Source organism: Lepidochelys kempii, chromosome 2 (genome assembly GCF_965140265.1).
Source record: "Lepidochelys kempii isolate rLepKem1 chromosome 2, rLepKem1.hap2, whole genome shotgun sequence".
Taxonomy (NCBI): domain Eukaryota; kingdom Metazoa; phylum Chordata; order Testudines; family Cheloniidae; genus Lepidochelys; species Lepidochelys kempii.
Window position 1 is genome coordinate 218,376,082 of NC_133257.1, and position 24,997 is coordinate 218,401,078.

Sequence of the window (24,997 nt, forward strand, 5' to 3'; positions counted from 1 at the left end):
TTATGACAAAGGCTCAGATTATTTAAATCAGCTGAGCTGTGCTCAGGGCAAATCCAGAGGCAGTAAGAACAAAGGCAGCTGTGAGCCACTTCCGTGGCTCCCTGATCATGTGAGCACCAGGCTGATTCCCTGGCAGAAGACAGAAAGACACCCAAAAGGCTAATGGCTGCCAGTGTGGCAATTTGGGCAGCTAAGGATCAGATGACAGTAGCAGTGCTCTGATCATGCCTCCTTTCCTCTAACTATGCCTCTGCATCAGGGGATGGGCAGAAGGCTGATGCAGGAGCATCTACAACAGCCCTAACTCGCTGGAGAATTCCACTAGGGAGGTGGTGGAATCTCCTTCCTTCGAGGTTTTTAAGGTCAGTCTTGACAAAGCCCTGGCTGGAATGATTTAGTTGGGGATTGGTCCTGCTTTGAGCGGGGGGTTGGACTAGATGACTTCCTGTGGTCCCTTCCAACCCTGATATTCTGTGATAGGCAGAGGGTGTCCTCCTGTGGCAGTATAAATTGTGGCTACAGCTGCCAGAGCTTGGTGGGGCTGATCTAGGCAACATATCTAGCCCTTATTTAAAATTTGCTAGCTGCTGAGTATAGTTTCCATAGTTTGCATCCCTAGCTGTCTTTTCAGGACATATGGTACCAGAACAATTCTGAGATCTCAATATGTCCTTGTGTAGAGTTTTCTATCTTTGTTTTTCTATATCACATATATACTCTGCTGGAATTTACCATCAATTTAAAAATAGAAAATAGTCCCTCTTTTCTCTCTCATGCTTTCTTTCTGTTCTTTGTGCATTTCTTTTTCTGTTCTTGAAGTGGCTGATATAGAACAAAAGTGTCCCTTGGCAGAATTGTCCCTTCGCCCAGTATCCACAGCTTTCCTGTTTTTTTGCCTTCAGTATTTTAAAAGGCAAAAACTGAATCAGATTTAATGACTCTCATTTAATCTCAGGGAAAAAAATAAATACAGGCTTAAAGCCTGGGAAGAGGCAAAGGGTTATTGAAATCTATGACTATTCCAGCAGCGTTAGCTTCTTTTCAACAGGTAAACCCCCACCCTTCCCATCTATTGAAAGAAGATTATTCAGAACAGAGTGTTAAAGGGAGAAGAAAACAATTACTAAACCCCAAAACAAACAAAGAACCGCCCCTCCCCAAGCCATCTTCAAACCAACCCCTCCCCCAAATCAACCCAATATGCCCAGGGTGTAATATCAATATCACATCTTACATATAAAATCAGGACCATTTTTAGTATCTGTGAGTGATTTGACCAATCCAGTAGCATAGGAGCCAGCAAACAGAGCTGTAAACAGGGGAGTCTGAGTGGGAGTTTGCAAGGGGAGTTGGGGGGTGGGGGGAGACTAAGAGAGCCAGGCAGAGGAACAGACAGGGTAGTGAAGGGAGTGTGTGGTGGTCTGGCAATGTTTTGGTGCTCGTTGGGGGTTTGTTTTGCTGTGGGTGGTGGTGTTTTGGTTTGGTTTGTGTTTCCTGGACTAACAGGATTTAGGTGGGAAGGCTATGACAGATACAGAGGCAGCAGTGGTAGTTACCCAAGCAGTGGAAGACACAATGAAGATGACTGGATGTAGAAGCTGTGGCATATACATGATGCTGGAGGGGGTACCTGAAAAGAGTTTAGTCTGCATGAAGTGCCGCCCAATAGAGCAGATGGAAAAAAATATCCGAGGATTGGAGATGCAGGTGTAAACTCTGGTTGTGTTTAAAAGGCGGTTCGAGCGGATGATGGAGCAAAGACATGAGGCGGCTGAAGGCAAAAGCTCAGACTTGCACATGGAAGCAGGACTGAAGAACTCTGAGGGGATACTGCTGGGTGAGGAAAGTGGACAATGGAAGCATGTGACTAAGAGAACCAGGCAGAGGAAAAGACAGGCCAGTGAAGGAAAAATAGAGCTCAGGAACAGGTTTGCAGTGTTGGAAAATGAAGAAGGGGCACAGCAGGTGGTCACTGAAGGTGAGAGGGCAAGGAAGAAGAGAAGAGCAGCTAGTCCTATAGAAGAGCAGCTAGTCCTCTCTTTACGGGGGAGGGATAGCTCAATGGTTTGAGCATTGGCCTGCTAAACCCAGGGTTGTGAGTTCAATCCTTGAGGGGGCCATTTTGGGATTTGGGGCAAAAACTGGGGATTGGTCCTGCTTCAAGCAGGGGGTTGGACTAGATGACCTCCTGAGGTCCCTTCCAACCCTAACCTTCTATGATTCTAAGAGGGCAAGAGACAGTGGAGATAACAACACCGAATATGAGCCCCAGGATGGATTGCAGAGGATTGCAAGGGACAGTAGGAATCGAGAGGACTTGCAGCTAGAGGGAACGGGGATAGACTGGAGAATTGCGCCATAGCCAGGAAAAGGCAGGTCTAAGTGACTGGGGACTCCTTACTGAGAAGCATACACAGGCCTGTAACTAGAGCTGATTCAGAGAACAGAAGGGTGTGCTGTCTGCTGAGTGCTAAGATACGGGATGTGGACCTGAGGCTGAAGAGGATCCTAACAGGAGCGGGAAAGAGTCCACTGATTGCCCTTCATGTGGGAACAAACGATACAGCTAGATTCTCGCTGGAATGTATCAAGGGAGACTATGCCAGGCTGGGGAAGACACTTAAGGAAATCGAGGCTCAAGTGATCTTCAGTGGGATTCTGCCTGTTCCTAGAGAAGGGCAACAAAGGTGTGACAAGATTATGATGCTCAACAGATGGCTCAGGCACTGGTGCTATAAGGAGGGCTTATGTATAAGGATGTATGGCCACTGGGAAGCATTCATGGACAGAGGACTGTTCTCTTGGGATGGACTTCACCTGAGTAAGGAGGGAAATAGACTTCTTGGATGGAGGATGGCACAACTGATCAAGAGAGCTTTAAACTAGGAATCTGGGGGAGACGGTTGGGAGATGTCCAGGTAATCTCCATTCCAGATGTTAACATTGAGAGGGAAGAAAATGAAGTAAGAAAGGATACAGCTGTGGGTAGGAGAATGGACATAAGGAGGAAGGGTAGTGTATATACCAGTCTAATAGGTGATACCGGCAGTAGAATGTCTGTACCTAATCGGGTAAAGAATGTGAGCAAGGCCAAACAGCAAAAATTAAGATGTTTGTACACTAATGCGAGGAGCCTAGGTAACAAAATGAACTAGAATTACTGGTGCACGAAGTGAAACTAGATATGATAGGGATAACAGAAACATGGTGGAATAGTAGTCATGACTGAACTACAAGTATTGAAGGAAAGAAAAGGAGTACTTGTGGCACCTTAGAGACTAACCAATTTATTTGAGCATGAGCTTGAAAGCTCATGCTCAAATAAATTGGTTAGTCTCTAAGGTGCCACAAGTACTCCTTTTCTTTTTGCGAAGACAGACTAACACGGCTGTTACTCTGAAAAGTATTGAAGGGTATGTGCTGTTTAGGAAAGACAGAAATAAAGGCAAAGGTGGTGGAGTAGCATTGTATATCAATGATGAGGTAGACTGTAAAGAAATAAGAATTAATGGAATGGATAAGATAGAGTTTGTCTGGATAAAAATCACATTGGGGAAGAAAGCTACTAGGTCCTCCAAGGGTTTCATTTTCTTCTGACAGGTTTCAGAGTAGCAGCCGTGTTAGTCTGTATCAAAAAGAACTAGAGTACTTGTGGCACCTTAGAGACTAAAATTTATTTGAGCATAAGCTTTCGTGGACTACAGCCCACTTCATCGGATGCATAGAATGGAACATATAGTAAGAAGATATTTATACATACAGAGAACATGAAAAGGTGGAAGTACCCATACCAACTGTAAGAGGCTAATGAAGAGGAGCTATCATCAGCAGGGGGAAAAAAACGTTAGAAGGGATAATCAAGATGGCCCATTTCAGATAGTTGACATGAAGGTATGAGGATACTTTTCATGTTCTCTGTATGTGGGAGTGTGCTAATAAAGTTTGTGGATGACACAAAGCTGGGAGGTATTGCCAATACAGAGAAGGACTGGGATATCATACAGGAAGATCTGGATGACTTTGTAAACTGGAGTAATAGTAATAGGATGAAATTTAAGAGTGAAAAATGCAAGTTACATTTCAGAGTAACAGCCGTGTTAGTCTGTCTTCGCAATTAGGGATTAATAACAAGAATTTCTGTTATAAACTGGAGACGCATCACTTGGAAGTAACAGAGGAGGAGAAGGATCTCGGAGTATTGATTGATCACAGGTTGACTATGAGCCGCCAATGTGATATGGCTGTGAAAAAAGGTAATACGGTCTTGGGATGCATCAGGTGAGCTATTTCCAGTAGAGATAAGGAGCTGTTAGTACCGTTATACAAGGCACTGGTGAGACCTCATCTGGAATACTGTGTGCAGTTCTGGTGTCCCATGTTTAAGAAAGATGAATTCAAACTGGAACACGTACAGAGAAAGGCTACTAGGATGATCTGAGGAATGGAAAACCTGTTTTATGAAAGGAGACTCAAAGAGCTTGGCTTGTTTAGCCTAACCAAAAGAAGGATTAGGGGAGATATGTTTCAGAGTAGCAGCCGTGTTAGTCTGTATTCGCAATAAGAAAAGGAGTACTAGTGGCACTTTAGAGACTAACCAATTTATTTGAGCATAAGCTTTCGTGAGCTACAGCTCACTTCACTGGATATGATTGTTGTCTATAAATATATCAGAGGGAGAAGAATTATTTAAGCTCAGTACTAATGTGGACACAAGAACAAATGGATATAAACTGGCCATCAGGAAGTTTAGACTTGAAATCAGATGAAGGTTTCTAACCATCAGAGGAGTGAAGTTCTGGAACAGCCTTCCAAGGGAAGCAGGGGGAGCAAAAGACATATCTGGCTTCAAGACTAAGCTTGACAAGTTTATGGAAGAGATGATATAATGGGATAGCCTAATTTTGGCAATTAATTTATCTTCAACTATTAGCGGTAGATATGCCCAGTGGCCTGTGATGGGATGTTAGATGGGTGGGATCTGAGTTACTACAGAGAATTCTTTCCTGGGTGTCTGGCTGGTGAGTCTTGCCCACATGCTCAGGGTTTAGCTGATTGCCGTATTTGGGGTCGGGAAGGAATTTTCCTCCAGGGCAGATTGGCAGAGGCCCTGGGGGGTTTTCGCCTTCTTCTGCAGCGTGGGGCACGGGTCACTTGCTGGAGGATTCTCTGCACCTCAAAGTCTTTAAACCATGATTTGAGGACTTCAATAGCTCAGACATAGGTTAGAGGTTTGTTACAGGAGTCAGTGGGTGGGATTCTGTGGCCTGTGTTGTGCAAGAGGTCAGACTAGATGATCATAATGGTCCCTTCTGACCTTAAAGTCTATGATTCTATGATTTCTGCATCTGCAAACTGACTGTACAGTATGTGCTTATAAAGGAGAAATACGCATCTCTGCAGAATACAGCAGTTTTAAACAACTTCTATTCAGAACCAATAGCTTGTTAAAAGATACCTTAATCTATTGTGCTACTGTTCTTTTAATTCTGTGCAATGATATGCTTTGAAATTGTAACAAATAGAAACAAAAATTTTTCTGTTCATCTGATATTGATATCTTACGCTCTGTGTATGCTCCCTTTCTGATAGTTTCTTTTTTGTGTTATTCTGCCTTCCACTACAGAGAATGTTACAATTTTGGTATGACTCATAAGAATTTAGAAATGCATTTTCACCTCCTTCCCAGGGGGCATTGTTATCTGTTAACAACTCAATTGTCTGATCTAGCAGAAGGAAGCTTACCACATTTATCTTTTGATGTGGATCCCATTTAAAGCAGAACAAAGTATCAACCTAGTGATCCACAGTTGCAAAGAATCAAATACAAACAGCACATTTTCAAAAGAATGTTCATGGATTCTGCTTCAAAGGAAGAATACACATTCACTGCAAAAGGACAGAAAAATAACATGATATTGAATCTGTTGATGGGTTTGTTAAAAATTAGTGATATAAATGACAGCAAAATTAATGGTCTGTTTCCCACTATTATAATTTAGATTTACTTCAAGTAGAAAAAAATAAAGCAAGAAATTTTGGAAGAATGTCCAGAGAAGCTAATCTACTTCAGTTTAACTTTGGAAGAGGAAGATGACAAGGTAGTGGAAGGTAGAATGCTGTGGTTGATGCTTCATTAGCAGGAGTCATTAGACCATTTTAATTTGCATATGATGAATCTTTTTCTTCTCTTTTAATTGAGGCATTTTTAGTAAATCATATTTCACAGTAGTCGTCTTTAGTTCAGCACCTGAATTCAAAGTCTCCTGGCTGAAATTACTTTGGTTGTTCTGGCTTAGTCTCATGTGGACCCAAAGTTACATGAGACACTATTACCACAGATTTTGGCACAATTGTGATGAAACCCTTTTATGTAGAAAGGCCAGAATTAGCATAGGTGCCAGTGAAGAGTGAAATGCTTTCTTTCTGGGAGAAGATGCTTTGGCATCGTGACGCTCACCCTTATGCCTTGCTTGGAGACGGTAGTAAAAAGCTTGGCTTCTGAGAATGCTCACCTATACTTCAACCTGAAAGGAAAAACTTTGTTTGAAGGGAAGTTGCTAAATGAAATAGAAATGTGCTTCTTAAGAGATTTGCTACAAAAATTATTATGTTTGACGTACAAATCAGTGAGGTATTAAGCATTACATGTTGTGCCACAGCTTCAATATTATGTCAGATTCCAAAGAAGTTTCTGAAAACTGATTTTGATCAAGAGCTTGTTAATACTTCTCGGCCTTTCAAGGCTTCCTCACCCTTTCAGCCTACTCAGCAGGAGGGCTTTTTGCAGCTAATTCCATGGAAGCCTTTGGTTGAGAATCAAAAGAGAAGGAGACTCCATTGTAATACGACTCCCCCGCAGAGTGCTAATCCCAAGTCACTAGAGCCAAAATCGCATGCCATGTAAAATATGCATTCATTTCCCTAAATGAATCCAGTTCAGAGCTGTAGTGATGGCATATCGCCTTAGCCATAGGCATAGGAGTTGAGAACAAGCTGCTGATGTGATGTTCCTGGCTGGGACTCCAACACTTAGAATACGCATTAGCTACTCAGATACAGTCTTTTGGCTGCTTACATTCATACCCATCTGTCAGGATGGCACTACGCCTGCTAACATTGTGATGTGTCAGTTTTAGTGGGTCTCAGGGTAAATCAAAGATGCACTTATGTGGACAGCTTGAATATGGCAGAAAGCGTAATCTCTTCTGAAGAGTCTCCTTTCTCCAGGATGGTGACATATGCCTCTACATTTGATCACACCTATTGACACTAATGTGCAAAAGACATGGTACCTGAAGAGATTAAGAATTAAAACACAGGGTTTGGGGACACTTGTCGCTGCAAAAAAGAAAAAAAAAGGTTATATTTTGCTGGGCCCCTAAGAGATCACATGGATATCAAGACATATGTTATACCAGGCCTGGAGTAACAATTCATGGACTCTCCTCTTTGCAAAGGGAAATAAAAAACAAGTGCTTTTATGAAGAGGTCATGGTGACAGAATTGAGGACACAATCTCAGAGATTAATAATCTAGACTAGTCCATCTCCAATTGCTCAGTGCCCTTTCGTGCAGTTAAAAATTTGAGCTACACAATTTGCTTTTCCCTCTTCACAAAATGTGGCTTGAATAGAGACTGGGAGTGGATGGGTCATTACACAAAGTAAAACTATTTCCCCATGTTTATTCCCCCCCCCCCAACTGTTCCTCAGACGTTCTTGTCAACTGCTGGAAATGGCCCACCTTGATTATCACTACAAAAGGTGTCCCTTCCCCTCCGCCCCCCACTCTCCTGCTGGTAATAGCTCACCTTATCTGATCACTCTCGTTACAGTGTGTATGGTAACACCCATTGTTTCATGTTCTCTGTGTATATAAATCTCCCCACTGTATTTTCCACTGAATGCATCCGATGAAGTGAGCTGTAGCTCATGTAAGCTTATGCTCAAACAAATTTGTTAGTCTCTAAGGTGCCACAAGTACTCCTTTTCTTTTTGCGGATACAGACTAACACGGCTGCTACTCTGAAACCTGTCATTGTCAGAGTGTGATTTTTACAAATTTGTTTTGCTATTCAACATTTAATGATTAATGTTTTATATAAACAAACCTATGGACTGCTCATGAGCTGTTCGCTTTGAGTGGTGTGACTGGTCCTCTACGTCAACCTGTGTAAACTATGTCTGTGGTTTCATCAGAAAATGAGCATATTGTGATCTTGCCCTAGGCAGCCATGAATAAGAAGCCTCTTTCCCTTATACAGATCATACAAGGGAGACCTGGAATCAGTGCAAGGGAGCATAGGGACCAATACTAGGGGTTTCCCAGGCACATATTACCAAAGAAGGTTGGGAAGAAGTGGAGCCATGGACCTTGCTTCATTATGTGTTGAACAGTGGAGCTGGATGGCTATGTGGGAGGAAGTGTGATTTACCCTAGAACAAGGTGACACAAATGAGATGACCTGCTGAGGTCCCTTCCAACCCTGATATTCTATGATTCTATTCTATGAAATTACTCCCTAAACCAACACAGCTGGAGACCTCCAGGGGGCATTGTCCCTCCTATGGTTTCCATTGTCCTCAGTGCAGGGTTATAACAACACATCTCAATCCTAATCCTTTGTGATTAAATGAATCTTGTCTATTGGCTAGAAACCTATTGACTGAAAACTCATTCAAACAAGGTTTCTTTTGGACAAATTTTTGTGAGACATGAATAAAAAGGCATGGTGAACACAGCTGAAGCAACGTTCTCTATGTTTGCTGAGTGCTAGGCAAAATATATATGATTTGGGCATCTCCCTTCAGTGTACGCAACTGCCCTTTGTATGTGCAGCTGGAGCAAAGCTAAAGATAAGAGCATCAGAAATGGTTCAAACTGTTCTTAATCCAAAGGTCAAGGGTAGAAGGATGACATAGTAAATTGCAGCCAAGGGGAGGTCTATTAGGTTTAATTTTTTTTTTTAAAGTTGCAGATTTCTCTTTTGAGACAATTGTTATGGAGATAGTATCAGTCTGTTCGTGTTAGCCTCTCTTCTACACAGGCTCATTGGTGTATTCTCACATATGACTGAGCTGCATATACACTCATCTTTTAATGCATGCTTAGTTGAAGGATCATCAGTGAGGCTGTGTAGCGGGTCAGGGCTCACCCCTGCAGCTCCTCCTGCTGGTCATCCAGGGAATTAGCATTCCCACCTCTGGAGCGCCCTCTGTAGGCCCATGTCCTGCTTGCTGCTGGGCCCCGAGTCCCTCCTAGACCCCAGTGCCCCCTTTCACACCAGGGTGCTGCCACCTGCAGTACCCCACACAAATCTGGGTCTCCCCTCCCCAGAGAATCCTCACCTCACCTCAGGCTATGGCCACTGCCAGTCATCCCCTAGCCCCCATTTCCTGGGGCTGACTGCAGTGTAAGCACCACTCATCATGGCAAGAGGGGTTTGGACCTGCTGTCTTTGCCTACCTTTGGCTGCCCCCTACAACCCCAGTATCTATTTGGCCTTACTCTAGGCCTGCAGTCTGTGCGGTTTCTAGGCCGGAGTTCCCCAGCCCTACTCCACCTCAGGTACCTTGGTACACTCCCAGCAGCCAGGTCCCTCCCTCTCAACAGGCTAGAGAGAGTCCTTCTGCTTCTGGCTTCCCTGGCTTTTATAGGGACAGCTGGGTCTGTTTGGGGCATGGCCACAGCTGAGGCTGCCTCCCAATCAGCCCAGCTTTTCCCCTGCCCCAGCCCCTTCCCAGGGCTGTTTTAAGCCCTTCCAGGCAGAAGCAGGTGACCACCCTACTACCCTCTGGTTTCCAGATACAGCCATAAAGAATGACAGGGAAGAGGGTAGTATTAGCTTTCTTGTGGTAGCTGAAAATGTGTTTCTGTTGAGCTCTTAGCTACTTATATAGTTCCACTATTGTAATATCTGAGCACCTAACAATCTTTACTGTATTTATTCTCAGAACATCCCTCTGCAGTAGGGCAGTCCTATAACCCCTGTGTTTAAAACCTGGAGTCTGATCTGCTTGGAATATCTGCTGAGAGAATTTTATTTTGGAATCAGGCTCTGCAGTGATTTCCCAGAAATATTTTTAATGAAATAAGCGAGGAGGGAAATGGAATTCCTGTCTGAATTGTTCATGAAATTGAGTTCTGCCACTCCAACTATTATTGAACTGTTCTGGCACCATTACTTGGAAGTAACCAATGTATCTGACAGGAAATACTCTCCCTGAAATTGTATGTGATCCTAACTCCTCCTACCATAATGTGCTCCGGAATATTCATTGGATATAAAGGGCATCACCCTGTAGTTTTCAATAACGCTATTTCCTTTTTATTTATGCAGTGGATGGATTAGTATACAATTGCAGTAACTTCACATATATTTTTCTACCTCTCTTTAGATCCAATATTGCCTCCTTAGTCAAAATTTCCATTGTCTCCTATGGGAGTTTTGCTTAAGCAGTGGCTCTGTAAGCCAAAACCTGCTGACCTTAACTCACACAAATTCTTGCTGAAATCATTGGGAGTTTTGCATGAATAAGCCTGAGCATGATTTGTGTCTCTATGTTTAGATATATGGCCTTTGACATCAACAAGATAATTAAATGTGTCATGTAAAGAAGTGAAACAGAGCTTTACAAACAATGTATGTTTACAATTCTATACAACTCCAATCAAAAGAGTGACAAAGAAGTTTGTCTTGATTTTGGCTTTCTTAAACAAAAATATACAGCTTAGTTAGTAGCTTCCATCAAAGTGATACAACTAATCAAAATCATAACAGGATCTTTAAATGCTTTAAAAAAAGAATACCTTGAATTCTCTTTCAAAGTACAATGGGCATAATGCAAATGCAGTGACACAGATAATATTTTTATCTTCCTTTTACTACAAAGTTTTCTATTTTGCATTTTCAAAAGCATGGTTTAAAAATATCCTTGTAAACTATAACATTAAAAATAAATAGGATCAGGTAGGCTTTCAACTGTTTTTTATGTCAACACTACAAAAAAAAAAATCAAACTACATTTCCAAAGGAACACCAGAGAGCTTTCTGTGGAAGTTGGCAGACACATAAAGGTATTGTTTTGCAGATATTGTTCTTGATAGGTTTGATCTACAGCATGGTTTGTCTGAGCCAATGGGATATTGTCTTTTTAACAAATCTCATCATGCCAGCAGTGTTGCTTCTTTAGGATGGCTTATCAGCTCCAGCCAGAGTCTGCCACTCTTGCACTTGCCTTCATCGCCTGAGAGGAAAATAAATTGTACCCAAGCAGTTAATAAGAAAGAATTATTGTGAGTGAGATGCATGACATTATGAGAAAGCATGGTGTTTTATGGACTAAATATTGCTCTGCAACCCTACCCCTCCTGGAAAAACACAGACAAACAAAAAACCCAGGTTTGGCATAAATGAAATGAGCATTTCATTCGAGAAATAGATTCACTTTAAGTACTGTTACTGATGTGCTATTCTCTTTCAAGAAGTATACTTATGACATTTCTCCCCTATATTAAAATGCATTTTAATATAGACATTGGAAAAGGCTATAAAAGGCTTGTAATAGCTTCTCTGCTGTGACAACATGCATCTTCTTTTCTATATATTTGTGCAGCTTGATAAATAAAGATACTTATATATATATATATAAATGTGACATGTAGCATATGAATAAAGAGAGGTGAATATATCTATCGTTTTCTGTGGGACAGCTGAGCCTTCTCTAAAACTGAATGAGCTAAGGTACTGACGGTGCGCAGTTTATGTGCCAAAACCTGCTCACCTTACACATACAGGTTTAACAGGACCGCACTTGTGAGAAAGGTGACAGGGATTTGGCCCTATATACAATTCTCCAGAACCCTGCTGCTTGAAAATCTCAAGAAACGGCTGCATATATGGATAGTGAGCACACACTGGCTAATATATGCAATGGGAAACTTGGGCACGATGCCACACAGCTTTTACTAGCTTTGATGTGTGGTATATGTTTAAGGTCCTGATTCAGCAAAGCAGTTAAGCATGTGTTTAACATTAAGCTGGGAGGTAAGTCCCTTTGAAATGAAGCACATGTGTAAGTGCTTTGGTGAACTGGGGCCTTTGTCCTCAACAACTCTGAAAATGTAGGTGTAAATATTTCATTGTGAGTTGTATTTTATTTAAATTTTGTTTCTTCATAATTCACAAGCAATATCCATCTGGCATCTGCACTATGGTGATGGGTGCCCCAGAAATGCATGTGATGCCTTTAGTTCAGACTATGGAAAGCACACATAAGGGAATTACTCAGTATTTTATTAGCAAAGAGCTGAAGTACTGGTGAAGGGCAAACTAACAGTCAAGATCAAAGAACAAGAGAGAGAGAGAGAAATTGGTAAGTGCAATTCTGTTGTGACTAAATACTCTGTGATTTTCTAGTGTCTTTAATCCTGAGGATCTCAAGACATTTTGCAAATAGTAATTAAACCTCACAACATCCCTGGAAGGTTTATAAACGCTATTCCGCACAGTTTACAGATAAGTAACCTTCAGGGGACCAGGGACAAATTGGCTACTGGGCTGCTTGTGGGCTAAGACTGCTGCCTATTATGCTGACCAGTATTCTCTCATTGTTTCCCTGGGCTCCCCCATAGGTCTGTCTTTTTCCTTATGTTGTCTCTTGCCTTATATTTAGATTGTAAGCTCATTGGGGCAGGGTCTGTCTTTTTTTTTTTTTTTTGCTTGTGTTTGTACGTGGCTATCCCACTGGGGTATTGGTCCATGACTGGGGCTCCTAGGTGATACAATAATACAAATACTAAATAACAATACTTGCCTGAGATCACAAGGAAGCCAATGACTCATCTGGGAATTGAATTTAGAAACCTCCATTCCAACCACAAGACCAGATGCTCTCCCAAACTAAACCCTGTTTTCCTTTCTCTTGTCTCATTACCTCTTATTTTCTGTTTCAGACTTAGAGCCTATCCACACAAAAGCTTGCAGCAAAATAACAAAAGGTGCACATTAAAACTGATTTAGTTATTTTGGTGCAAGTCCATGTGTTGATATTCTTATCAGAATAAAAGTGGTTAATATGAATTAAATGTGGATAGGGTGCTAACCTGAGATGGGGAAGACTTCAAGTTTCCCCTCTGCCTGACTGGGAGAAGAGATTTGAACAGGCTATCTTTCAGGTAAGTACCCTAACCACTAGGTTAAAAGTTATGAGGGGGTCCTCCTCCTCTTCTTCCCTTACCCCATAGCTTCTTGTTAAAATGGTGTAGGTGCTTAATGCCAGGGGAGGGTTTGGAGCTCAGAAGCAGAGATGCTGTAGGTGCCTCCCTCCAGCCCAGATGGGTGCCTGTCTCCAGAGTGAAGCAGCACTCAGCACATAGCTAGTGGTGGATTAGACACTGGGCCAATGGGGTCTGTGCTCGGCGGCCCCGGAAAAATGGACATCCTCGCACCCTGACCCGCCTGCCCAGCGCTGCTGCTGGGGACCGGGGTCAGGGCACAGGGGCTTGCCCTGCTCCACCCGCCTGGTGCTCCTGTGGGGGAAAGCCCCTGCACCCCGCTCCCACTCCCTGGCAGGATCGCCGAGTGGGGCAGGGCACACCCCCATGCCCTGACCCCCTGTCCCCCACAGGAGTGCCTGGGGGTAAGGGGGGACTTCAGGCAGAAGGGGTGAGGAGGGCCCCCCACTTGCTCTGGCACAGGGCCCCACAAAATGGTAATCCGCCACTGCACATACCCCTCTGTTTGGCACTTCCCTCGCTTAGGCGAGGAGCCCCCCAGCACTGTGGCTTTTGTGAGTCCCATTCTGGGGTGCCTGTATTTATTGTACAGGGAGCCTAGGCATCAAAGTCAGGCTTTGGAAATCACAGTGATTTTCTAAGCACCTAAACATTAGGTGTGGCACCGCTCAGTGTCACCACACCTAAGTTCCTTTGTGAATCTAGCCCCTGAAGGAGTAGTTAGTGGTGTTAACAGAGGTGGGAGTCCAATGCTGCAAACAAAGACGTGGGGTCTTAGTCATATAATATAGAGAAAATTGTGGCTTAAATGAAAGAGAATAGAAACAATTTGAGTGCCCTAACAGTACTGAGAGTCCTGCCACTGCCCCCAGGAATTGACAGGGAGGATGCCTTTGGTATGAACCTAGAGCAGGTGGAAAAAAAGCCGTAGTCATGTACCTGCAACTTCCAGTCATAACAAGATAATCTATTAAAAGCTTATGTCCAAGTCCTGGAGTTCTGTTCAGATTTTATTTTGTCCTCAGGCAAAACTCTCATCGACTTCTATTGAATTCTATAAAATATTTCAAGACCCCATTTCCAATAAAGCAATATACATACAGAACATGGAGCTAGTTGCACCGAACATACATAAGAAAAGGGAATCTGATAGTTTAAGTACATTTTTCTTATGAAAGTAGTTGACCTTTTATATCTTCTTTCAGTATTTGTAAGAAAGAATGAAACAGGTTTCATAAGGAGGTTTTCACAATGTAGTCATACACAGTATATCAAATCTGTATGTGTTGGTGAAAACAGTCAGAACAAAAATGCATTTTGCAGAATAACCAATTGGTTTAATTCCTATGCAAAATAGAGAATGAGTAGGAGGATTTTTTTCCCTTTTATTATTCTGTTGCATGGCTCTTTAGACTAAGTAATTGGAGCCAGGAGTAAGGGATAAACTGAATCCAAATCAAGATGCAGAAAAGCAACATTCAGACCCATGCTGTTCCACTGAAGCCACACAACTACCTGATTTGAGTTGTGCTCCATCTCATATCCAGGCTATCTTCCACACAGTCCCATACACCTGGAATTCCCACCTTGCTCATCATGTTTCCACCCTCTCATTACTTAGCCCTCATTAAGGTCTTCTGAAAGGTCTATGAGCCCTAGTTCTCACCTCATGAAGTATTAACAACATATTCATAAGTGTGAACAAGAATTGTAGGATGGAAAAGAGTGCTCCATCACTTTGCTGTTGTTGCACCCCCTAGCTGCTGAAAATCAGCATATCGCTATTGAAATATGAACATCTGTAGAAAGAATGCAGGGGTTTGTGCTATAAATGGCCTGTTGTATGTAGTTGGAGGAGATGATGGTTCCTGTAACTTGTCAACACTGGACTATTATAACCCAACAACTGATAAATGGACACTTGTGTCATCTTGTAGGAGTACAGGAAGCAAGGAGCTATGCAGGTGTTACTGTTATTTACAAACCATTATGAACAACGAAAAGATTTTCAACTTAATTATGCACTATGGGCTGGCTTCAACAAGTGTTTTTGAAATGACTGAGAATCAAAGCACTTCTCTACTGGTAGCTCTTCATTGAGTCACAGTGGAAGAGGTGATGGTCTGCAATTACGTATGATAGATAATGAAGATTGCTCCAGGTAGAAGCAATGTGGAAAAAAAAAATCCAAGGAGCTATGCTGATTTTCTGAGAAGAGCATCTGGTTCTGTCTATTTAGACTGTAAGTTTTGGAGGCAGGGATCTTGTGTTCCTATATGACAGTAAAGTGCCTGACATACTATATACTATATAAATCATAAAAAAATGATGATGATTTTTTAGCATCCCTATGTTCAGCTCATAAGCACTGGGAACTCACCAGCACAACCTCATGAGGCCATTCTCATACAGAGAAACAAATGGTGCACTGCAACTGAGTCATAAAGATTTACAACCTGGCAGCAAACAATCAGGAAGGTTAAAGACAGGTGGGAGTCCATTTACACAGGTTAACAGTGCCTGTGCACGGGGACATTTTTGACAATAACTCTGGATAGGGATCAACTCCCCATTGGAGGTCTTTGGAGATAAAGCTGAAAATGACCTTTGCCCACAACAGATTACAAACAACTAGGCTCTCTGACAGAGAAGTAGTTGCAAGAAGGAAAGGAGAGACACCCAGAGAAGGCTGGTGTTGCAAGTATGGAGAAAGGGAAAGAAACAACACCAAGTGCTGGGTGCAGATGGGCTGGTGCTGGGGGCTAACTTTGGAATGAGCTACTTGCAGATGCCCTTGCCTAGAGAAATCATTGCCTGTGGTAGCCAGCACAAAATGTTTTGGCAGCAGCATCAGAATCACCAGGCAGGCTTTTTCTTTCATATCATACTCTTGGGGCTGGAACATTGAGGCACTGTCATTTTGATGTTCATAGAAAACAAAGAAGAATATGGTTTTTATTTCACTAAAGCCAGTCCAAACCTTCCTGAAAAACAAACAGCACCCAGAGATGCCATGCAGTTTGCATTTGAATTATGAAGAAATAAAATCCAATACAATATAAAAGAAAACAATATTGAAATTTCCTATATTTTTAGGGTTGCTGGGGATAAAGGCATGGATTTAGCAAAACACATATGATCAACTTCTAGGGGACTTATGCATGTGCTTAAAGTTAAACAGATGCTTAACTACTGTGAAGAACTGGAGCTTTAAACATACAGCATCCCATTACAGAGAGTGGGTTTGGAGGCTCGAGGTAGGCAAGGGAAGGGGCAGAGTGGCATGGGGATAGGAGGGTAGCACAATAGGAGCACAGGCTACTACAGCCCTATGTGATGATTCCATCTCCCTGTCACTCTCAGTCAACACATGGGCCAGTACATTTAAGCATGTACTTAAGTCCACTCCTATTCATGGCATTCCCAAAACACAAGCTTAATATAGAATATACTATACTTTAGAATATACTAAGTGCTGTCATGAATAAGGATTCTTTCCTGAATCAGGGCCTAGAGCTGTGCTTTCGGACTGGTTGTAGGTACCCCTAAGTGAATAAAGTACATTCTCCATGTATTAAATATTTTTTCTTATGACAAGCTTATTGCCTGAGCCCTGTCTCACAATAGAAGATGCAGAGTTGCTGGTTTGAAATCACTTAATTTCAAAAATTTATATTCATTTACCCTAACAAAGGAACCATGCAAATTAAAAGAACACCAACCAAAAAACACAACAGAAGCAATCAGTTACAAAGGTTACAAAATCACTTCCCCCTTACCTAAAATATAGGAATTTTATAGACAAAAACACCGATTCGTAATGTATGGCAAAAGCACATTTCACATTCATGTATTCTTAGCGTGACAGCAAGACAAGGTGGGTGAGGTAATATCTTTTATTGCGGCAACTTCTGTTGGTGAGAGAGACCAGCTTTCAAGCCACGCAGAGCTCTTTGGGTCTTAGCAATCTATAACAATTACTGTGTTCTCTTAGTAAAAAGAATTTATAAATTTATAAAAGGTTTTAAAAAGTGATTTGAGAGTAAGTCACAAAAGTTTGCCCAAGTGAGACTGTTTCATTTTCTAGCTTCTAATTGGACCCACCAACCACTTTCACTTGTATCGCATCATTTCCTACTGCTATCACCTCCATCCTTACTTCTATATCAGCAATTGCAGCAACCACCTGAGTCACCTGAGTTAATTGTACAGATGGAAAACAGAGGTAGGTTCCCAACAGGAACAATCAGAATTGTTAGTGATCAATGTTAAAATCCATTTGTGATAAATGTTGCAGGCTCTATGGGTCCTGGGATTATTGATAAACTTGGATATTTATAAATGTTAGATATATCTTTGGAGGTAGGAATTATAGGCTAGTCCATGGGAGTGTTTGCTGAGCTCCCACCAGGAACTAAATCAGGTGGGGGTATTTACTGCAAATCCCAGGACAGATAGCTCCAGAGAAGTACCACCTTTGGGGAGGAAGGAATTGCATATATCAGTTCAGGCTGGGTTCAAGAGGTCTGGTAAAGAAAAAAATGTGAGCCTGAATTGGCTCAGGGTCCTTCATTTGATTCTCAAGCTGACCTGAATTGGTAAGCAAAAGGGCTAAACCCTTCTTGAAGAGTTTGAAGGACTGTGGGAACCTAGCAGATCTTCATGTGGAAGAGGAGTGATGTCTAGTAAACTTAGCTTACATGTAGACTGTTTGTTATTTTGTGACATGTTGTTTTCTGTGGTGCATTAGTCCTAAAATAAGTGTACTGTGCTTTGCGAAAGTTGGCTAGTCACTGGTAACCCTGTCATTATCCCTTGAGAGGGAGAAAGCTGCAGGTGCTGATGAAGGTCAAACCTGCTGTGATAGTCACAGTGAACGGCAGGGGGACAACAATCCCAAATGCCTACTCTGGGGAGAGAGTTGTAGGTCTCCACCCATAGAGAGATGACAACTGTAGGCCTGAGACCTAAAGGGCTGTCCTCAGCCAGACCATGGAAGGTGCAGGTCATTCTGACAGAGCTATGCTGCTATTGTCACTGTGGTTCTGTGTTTTGCACCTTTAAATCTCAAAGGACTTCTCTGTCTATCTACTGAGACTGGTAGCCATAATATCTTAATTTAATTGCAGACTGTTACACCGGAGACAGGCACGTTGTGCGCTAGCATGGATAATTTACTCCCCCCTCTCCCCCCTTTGTTTTGCTGTTGTTTTAATTTAATACACTAGCCAGGGAGCTGCTATCTGTTTGCTCTTTGTATGGAGAAACATAACCATTTCCAGGAAAGATAATAGAGGAAATACACAAACTGTGCTTATTTACACCAGCCGAGGGTCTGGCACAGTGAGTCTGTGTATATTTTCCTCAAGACCCTTGTCTCATTCAGTACATGGTATGGACGATGCTCAGGGAAGCAGCAGCTATTCAATAGTCATTCAATTAGTGACAACCACATTTTTCACAGGTGTATGTGACGTACCTAGAATCACCCAGGTGGCACAGACAGAATTGGAATATCAGAATTTGACTGCCTTAACAATGCCCTTTCTCTTCCTTCAATCCTCTGCCTCATTCATGCCTCAACATCTGCAACAAATAAGGCAGAAGTGCTACAGAAAACAGCCTTCTTCAATACACAACCCTGATTCATTCCCAGAACACTGTCCAACCTGTGCACTGACTGAAGCAGGGATCCTGTGGAAAAAATAGTACGTGATCGTGTAGTTAATGGCTGTATCATCATGCATATGCATGAGGAGGCCAAATTAAGATTGCACAGGCTACCTTAACTCTGGCTTTTCCTAACTTTTGAGTGTTTGACTTTGCAACTTTTTAACAGAGTATTTTAGGATTTAACACCATTCATATTATCTCCTGTTGCCTTAATGGGCTAACCTGCTGCAGTTATTAGTCATCATTGATAACAACATCATTTGGTTGCTAGGTGTGTGCATTTGGGTTTTGAGAGCATTGACATCAATGGAGCTATGTCAATTTACATATGCTGAGAATCTGACAAACTATTATAATCTACTTATTCATTTTATGTTGGAGTTCTTCTTTGCTGAATAATATCCATGGCTCATAATACAAACCCACCATCTCAAAACATGTTGAAGCAGAAAAAGTTAGTCGGAAACCCCCTTGCTCCCATCCTTCAACTACTTCCAGTTTTCACTCACGTTTGGAGTCTAATCCACATGATCTTATAACATCACTCATGGGTTTTGGATAAAACTAGATTCCAAGCTTCTCTCAAAGCCCCATATTTACAAAGTCCCACTTTCCTTAGTGGAGGCCAATAAAAAGAAAAAAGCGGCCAATAAAATATGAGAGAGGATAAAGAAGATAATGATAAAGAAAAGCAATAAGTTAAATGACTAGTGAAAGAGAGAAGTGAGATTAGAGGAGGGCGAAAATAAAATAAAGACAAGAAGGAAGAAAACAACAATAATTATTAATTGTGCCACTGAATTTCTTGCATAGAATTTAAAGTTCAAGACTGAATGTGTTTGAAAGATTATGAAATTAACATTGGAATGGATATTTATGTATTTAGTACATTGTTCCAATACCCTGGGAGCTGGAAATGTGGAGTGATTATTAGCTTGGTTTCTGTTTTTGTTGAGCAGGTATATTTTTTTCCTCTATTACTTTGTTCCACTATATGATCACACTTCTTGGCATAATTTAGATCGGCTATATGCAAGTGCCTCCATTTTGAAGAGCATAAGGAGAGCTCCATGAGTGCCCAGGGAACCAGAAGTATGCAGTGATTAACCGTGGTTTCTGTTATTTGTTGAGCAGATGAAAAGAGCTGTGAAATAAAAGGCAATGCATGATGGTTTCGATGTCCTTCTGCTGTCCTTTGTTTGCTTATGCTGCATCAAGAGTGGAAGAAATAATAGTTCTGATATAGTAAAGGAAATCAGGTAGCCGCTCACTGCATCAAAAATCAGAAACCCAGAAAAAGAAGATGCAGAGCACTACAGTAGCTCAGTGCTGACAAACAAAAGAGAAATACACACATTTTTAAAGATGTAAAAATTTAAAAGAATGTTAGGGGTTTTGGGAAAATGGCTAACTACTTCTAAGGTTTAATACCTGTAAATATGTTGGTTTTCTCTTCTTTCTCAGTTAATATGGACTATAAATATATCCTACCCTTACCCTAATTAGTCTTTTAGAAAGATTTGTCAGAAATATAAAGGTGTAGAATTCCTGACTCATACGATATAATTTAACATAGCAGTGTCTGGGCAAATAGGGGTAATGATTCCACAAGGCCTTATTTTTAGCATACCCAGGAAACATGTAGTTGTTAACATGGTGGGTCTGTTCATTCCTGGGGAATCTGTAGGGCCAATGTGGTCTTAAATGCTCCAGTAGCTCCATGAGAGAGCAGAGAATAAGTAACTAAACTCCTGCTCTCTCTGGAGAGGCTTCAGGGGATCAGATTCTCCTGGGTAACCCAGCTATGAGGCCTACTGCTGTGTGGATAGAGGTCTGGCTGGTGCTAAATACTATCACACTAATGTGGGCTAGCTTTTCAAACAAACTCTTATTAGCTGAAAATGTGGCAAGATTACAAGATGTTGAGCAGATGTGTGAGCGTGGGAGATTGGGAAAAGTCAGTTATTGTGGCTGCCATTTAGAAACTGGAGACAAAAGAGAGCGAGAGGGAAAAACCTAAGAATATCAGAAGCACACAAGAGGCTATTAAAGAAGCATTATAAATATGGGATGAGCATGAAAATGCTGTCAGTTGGTTAACAGACAGGAAAAAAGAATAGGAATAACTGGCCAATTCTCAGTAGGGAGAGAGAGATGTAGAAGTGGGTTGTTCCAGAGCCCAGTACTAGGTCTGATGAGCAGGAAGTTTATTAATTAGTGAAGTGGCAAAAATTGAGGTTGTTTAAACATTATTTAAGTTGATCAAGACAAAGGAGTTAGTGGGGAACAAAGAGGGACCTTGCAAAACTAAGAAATCATGCAGATGAACCTGAGATAGACCCGTACAATAATGCATATTAGAAGGAGCAATTTAAACAGTGATGTACCGTGAGTTAGTTGTAGTCTCTCTGGAACAAGATCTAAACTCAGTGGGAGCAGCTGGGCCCTCAATACTTTGAAAATGAGGCCACTTATTTAGGGCCTAAATAAGTACCTAGGAACCCAACCTTAGGCACCCACTTTTGTAAATGCTCGGGTCACTTTTGAAAATCTTACCCCATGTATCCACCGATTTTTTTGTTGTTGTTGCCTCAATCTTTGTTTGTTCAGCTTGCATCTATTAGATGTACAGCAATGATGAATGGAACAAAGCAAAAAGGCGCAGATCCTTCTTCTCTCCACCGCAGCTGTGTGTGTGCAGGTAGGTGGACTCTGAACATGCCAACTGGATTGGGCCCCATGCAGAAGTTAAGCAGAGGAGCACCTATCTTTCCTCAGTTCATGGATCACACTGGGGCTTCGGCAGGAGACGGGCTTGGATTCCCAGAGTGAGGCAGCAGTGTGCATGCTCCGAGGCAGAAACATGGACACCTTGGGGTACTTTTTACTGCAACAACTTAGGTGCCAAGTGAGTTTAACAGGGTTAGGCAACAGTCAAACAGAGGTTTGGGATCACAGTGACTCCTAAAAATGGAACTTAGGTGCCTAACTACCTTTGTGGAGCTGGGCCAAAGAGATCATGCTTTCAGCTGATACTCTGGATTTGTATGGTGCAAATTCTAATGGGGGTTAGGCAGTGCAATTCTTCAGTTTGTGAGAGCTTCCCTGTGTTTAAAATAGAGAATACTGATAGAACTGGTAATATCTCTCAAATTCTTTGTGAGCCCAATGTATAACATAATTCTAGGCACTGAATGTGCATCATACAGCATCATCATCCATTTTGGATCTGGTGTTAACCAACAGGGATGAATTATTTGCAAATATGAAGGTGGTTGGGAACTTGGGAGGAAGTGATCATGATCTGATAGAATTCAAGATCGTAAGGAAAGGAAGGCATAAGAACAGCAAAACAAGGACACTGGACTTCAGAAAGGCAGATTTCAACCAATCCAGAGAAATAGTAGGCAAGATCCTATGGAAAGACCAATTAGGAAGAAAAGGAGTCAAAGGAGGCTAGCAGTTCCAAAAAGATGTAATAATAGAGGATCAGCATCAAGCTATTTGGATGCAGAGGAAAGATAAGAACCACAGGAAGCCTATGTGACTGTACAAGTAACATTTTAGCCATCTAAAAAACAAAAGGGATACATACAGGAAATGGAAGGAGGGCATGTCACCAAGGAAGTATACATGGGAATAGCACAAAAGTGTAGAGACAAAATCAGAAAAGCCAACTCGTGTTACAGCTGGCAAGAAATGTTAGAGACAGCAAGAAGAGGTTCTACAAATAAGTCAGACAAAAAAGAAAGTTCAGGGCTGGTGTGGGTGGGCATCTCAATGGAGAAGGTGAGCTCGTAACGGAAGATGATAGAAAGGCAGAGCTGCTCAGCTCAATGTTGTGTTTTAGAGGACTAAAGCAAAGTAGACAAACATATGTGACTAGTGAAGTTACCATAGACAATAAAGGAGAAGGGATGCGGTCAAGGCTGATTCCCCACTCTGGCACTTTGAGTGCAGAAGTGGGGCCCACAAGGATTATAAAAATTAATACTGGCCACTCCAGGCTTGTATTAAACTCCCAACATTACAGCTTTCCTCTGATGTTGGATGGGTAGATACTGCCTTTGAGAACCCAGGAAGGCGCACTTGGGAACCCCTTCCTGTGGGGTACCCTCAAGTCCTTTCAGTCCCCCCTCCGGGGAAGATGTAAGAAAGAAAAACAAAGGAAATCAGCTGTTGCCACCAGCTAATTAAACAACGTGCACAAACCTCTTAGGACACACAAATCCAATCCTGTTTTTAAAAAAGGTAAATTTTATTTAAAAACAAAAAGAAAGAAAATACACCTGGAAACTCAGGCTATTGCTAGACTGGGGGAAAAAAAAACTTACAAGGATTAAGCATTAAGAGTAACTTTCTTGAAGTCCAGCTTAAAGGTTACAAGCAAAACAAAAGCATTTGGGATTAGCGCAGAGGAATCCACAAGCCTTAAAGAAATAAAAAGAGATAAACCTAATTGCATCTTCCTAGACATTTCCTGATCTACTTACATATCTGGGGGGTTTCAAATGAGTAGTTTCTAGGTATGATTCCAATGATTTTTCATACCTCACCCAAAGCTTTTTACTGCATAGTTACTGCCCTGTTCCCTCTCTCCAGAGGATGGCAACAGACAGACAAAGGGGAAGTTTTTTCCTAATTTTAAAAAAAGTTCTAGCATTCCCATTGGCTCTTTGGGTCAAGTGCTCACTCCCTTCCTTTTACCTATACATCACAGAGAGACTTTTTAACCCTTTACAGGTAAAGCAAGTAGAGAATCACTACTAAGAGGGATTTTATAGCTAAATGGCTGGCTGGGTGTCTATAAAAGGGAGCTACCCCCCTTTCATTTATCACAGATGCAGATAAGGATAAGTAAAGATCATGTCAGAGATCTTCTCACTAATTTGAATGAATTCAAGTCAGCAGAGTTTGATGGTATTTACCTCAGGAAATCTCAGAGCTACTGGCAATAATATTCACACAACTCACGGATGACAGGAGAGGTCCTTGAAGAGGTCCTACAGGAGAAGGGCTAAGGTAGTGCCCATCTTTAAAAAGGGGGTGGGGGAGGAGAAGCCAGAGAACTATAGACCAGTCAGCCTGACATCAATACCTGGGGCGCTACTAGGGCAATATATAAAACATTCAATCTGCAAATACCTGGAGGATGAAGGGGTGATCACTTGCAGCGAGCATGGATTTACCAAGCACAAATCATGCCAAACCAGCTTGATTTCCTTCTTTGACAGGGTAACTGATTTGGTGGATAGGGGGAATGTGGTGGACATAATATACCTGGACTTCAGCAAGGCTTTTGACACAGTCCCCCGTGACACTCTGATAAGTAAGCTGGAGAAATGGAGGCTTAGGGGATCAACCATTAAGTGGATACATAATTAGTTACAACAACCACACACAAAGCACAGTTATTAATGGAATGAAGTCAGATTGGAGGGAGGTCTGAAGTGGGGTTCCACACGGATCTGTTCTGAGTCCAGTGTTGTTTAACATCTTTATTAATGACGTGGATGTAGATATACAGAGCATACTGCTGAAGCTTGCAGATGACATAAAGCTAGGGGGCTTTGCAAACACTTTGGAGGATAGAGTTAAAATTAAAAGCAATCTTGATAAATTGGAGAATGGGGTTATTGACAACAAAATGAAATTGAACAAAGACAAATATAAGGTGCTACGCTTAGGGAAGAAAAAACAAATGCACAAATACAGGTTGGGGGATAACTGGCTTGGCAGCAGCACTGCTGAGAAAGATCCAGGAGTTGTGGTGGATCACAGCCTCAACAAGAGTCAGCAATGCAATGCTGTTGTGAAAAAAAGCAAATAAATTTTAGGTTGCCTTAACAGAGGCATAGCATGCAAGTCACAGGAGGTGATAGTACCGTTCTACTTGGTGCTGCTTAGGCCTCAGCTGGAGTACTGTGTCCAATTTTGGTCACCAATATATAGAAAGGATGTAGAGAAACTGAAAAGGATCCAGAGGAGAGCAACAAAGACGATCAAAGGGATGGAATGCAAGCCACACGAGCAAATGTACTGGGTAGATTTAGTTTTGAAAAGAGAACATTAAGGTGGGACATGATAG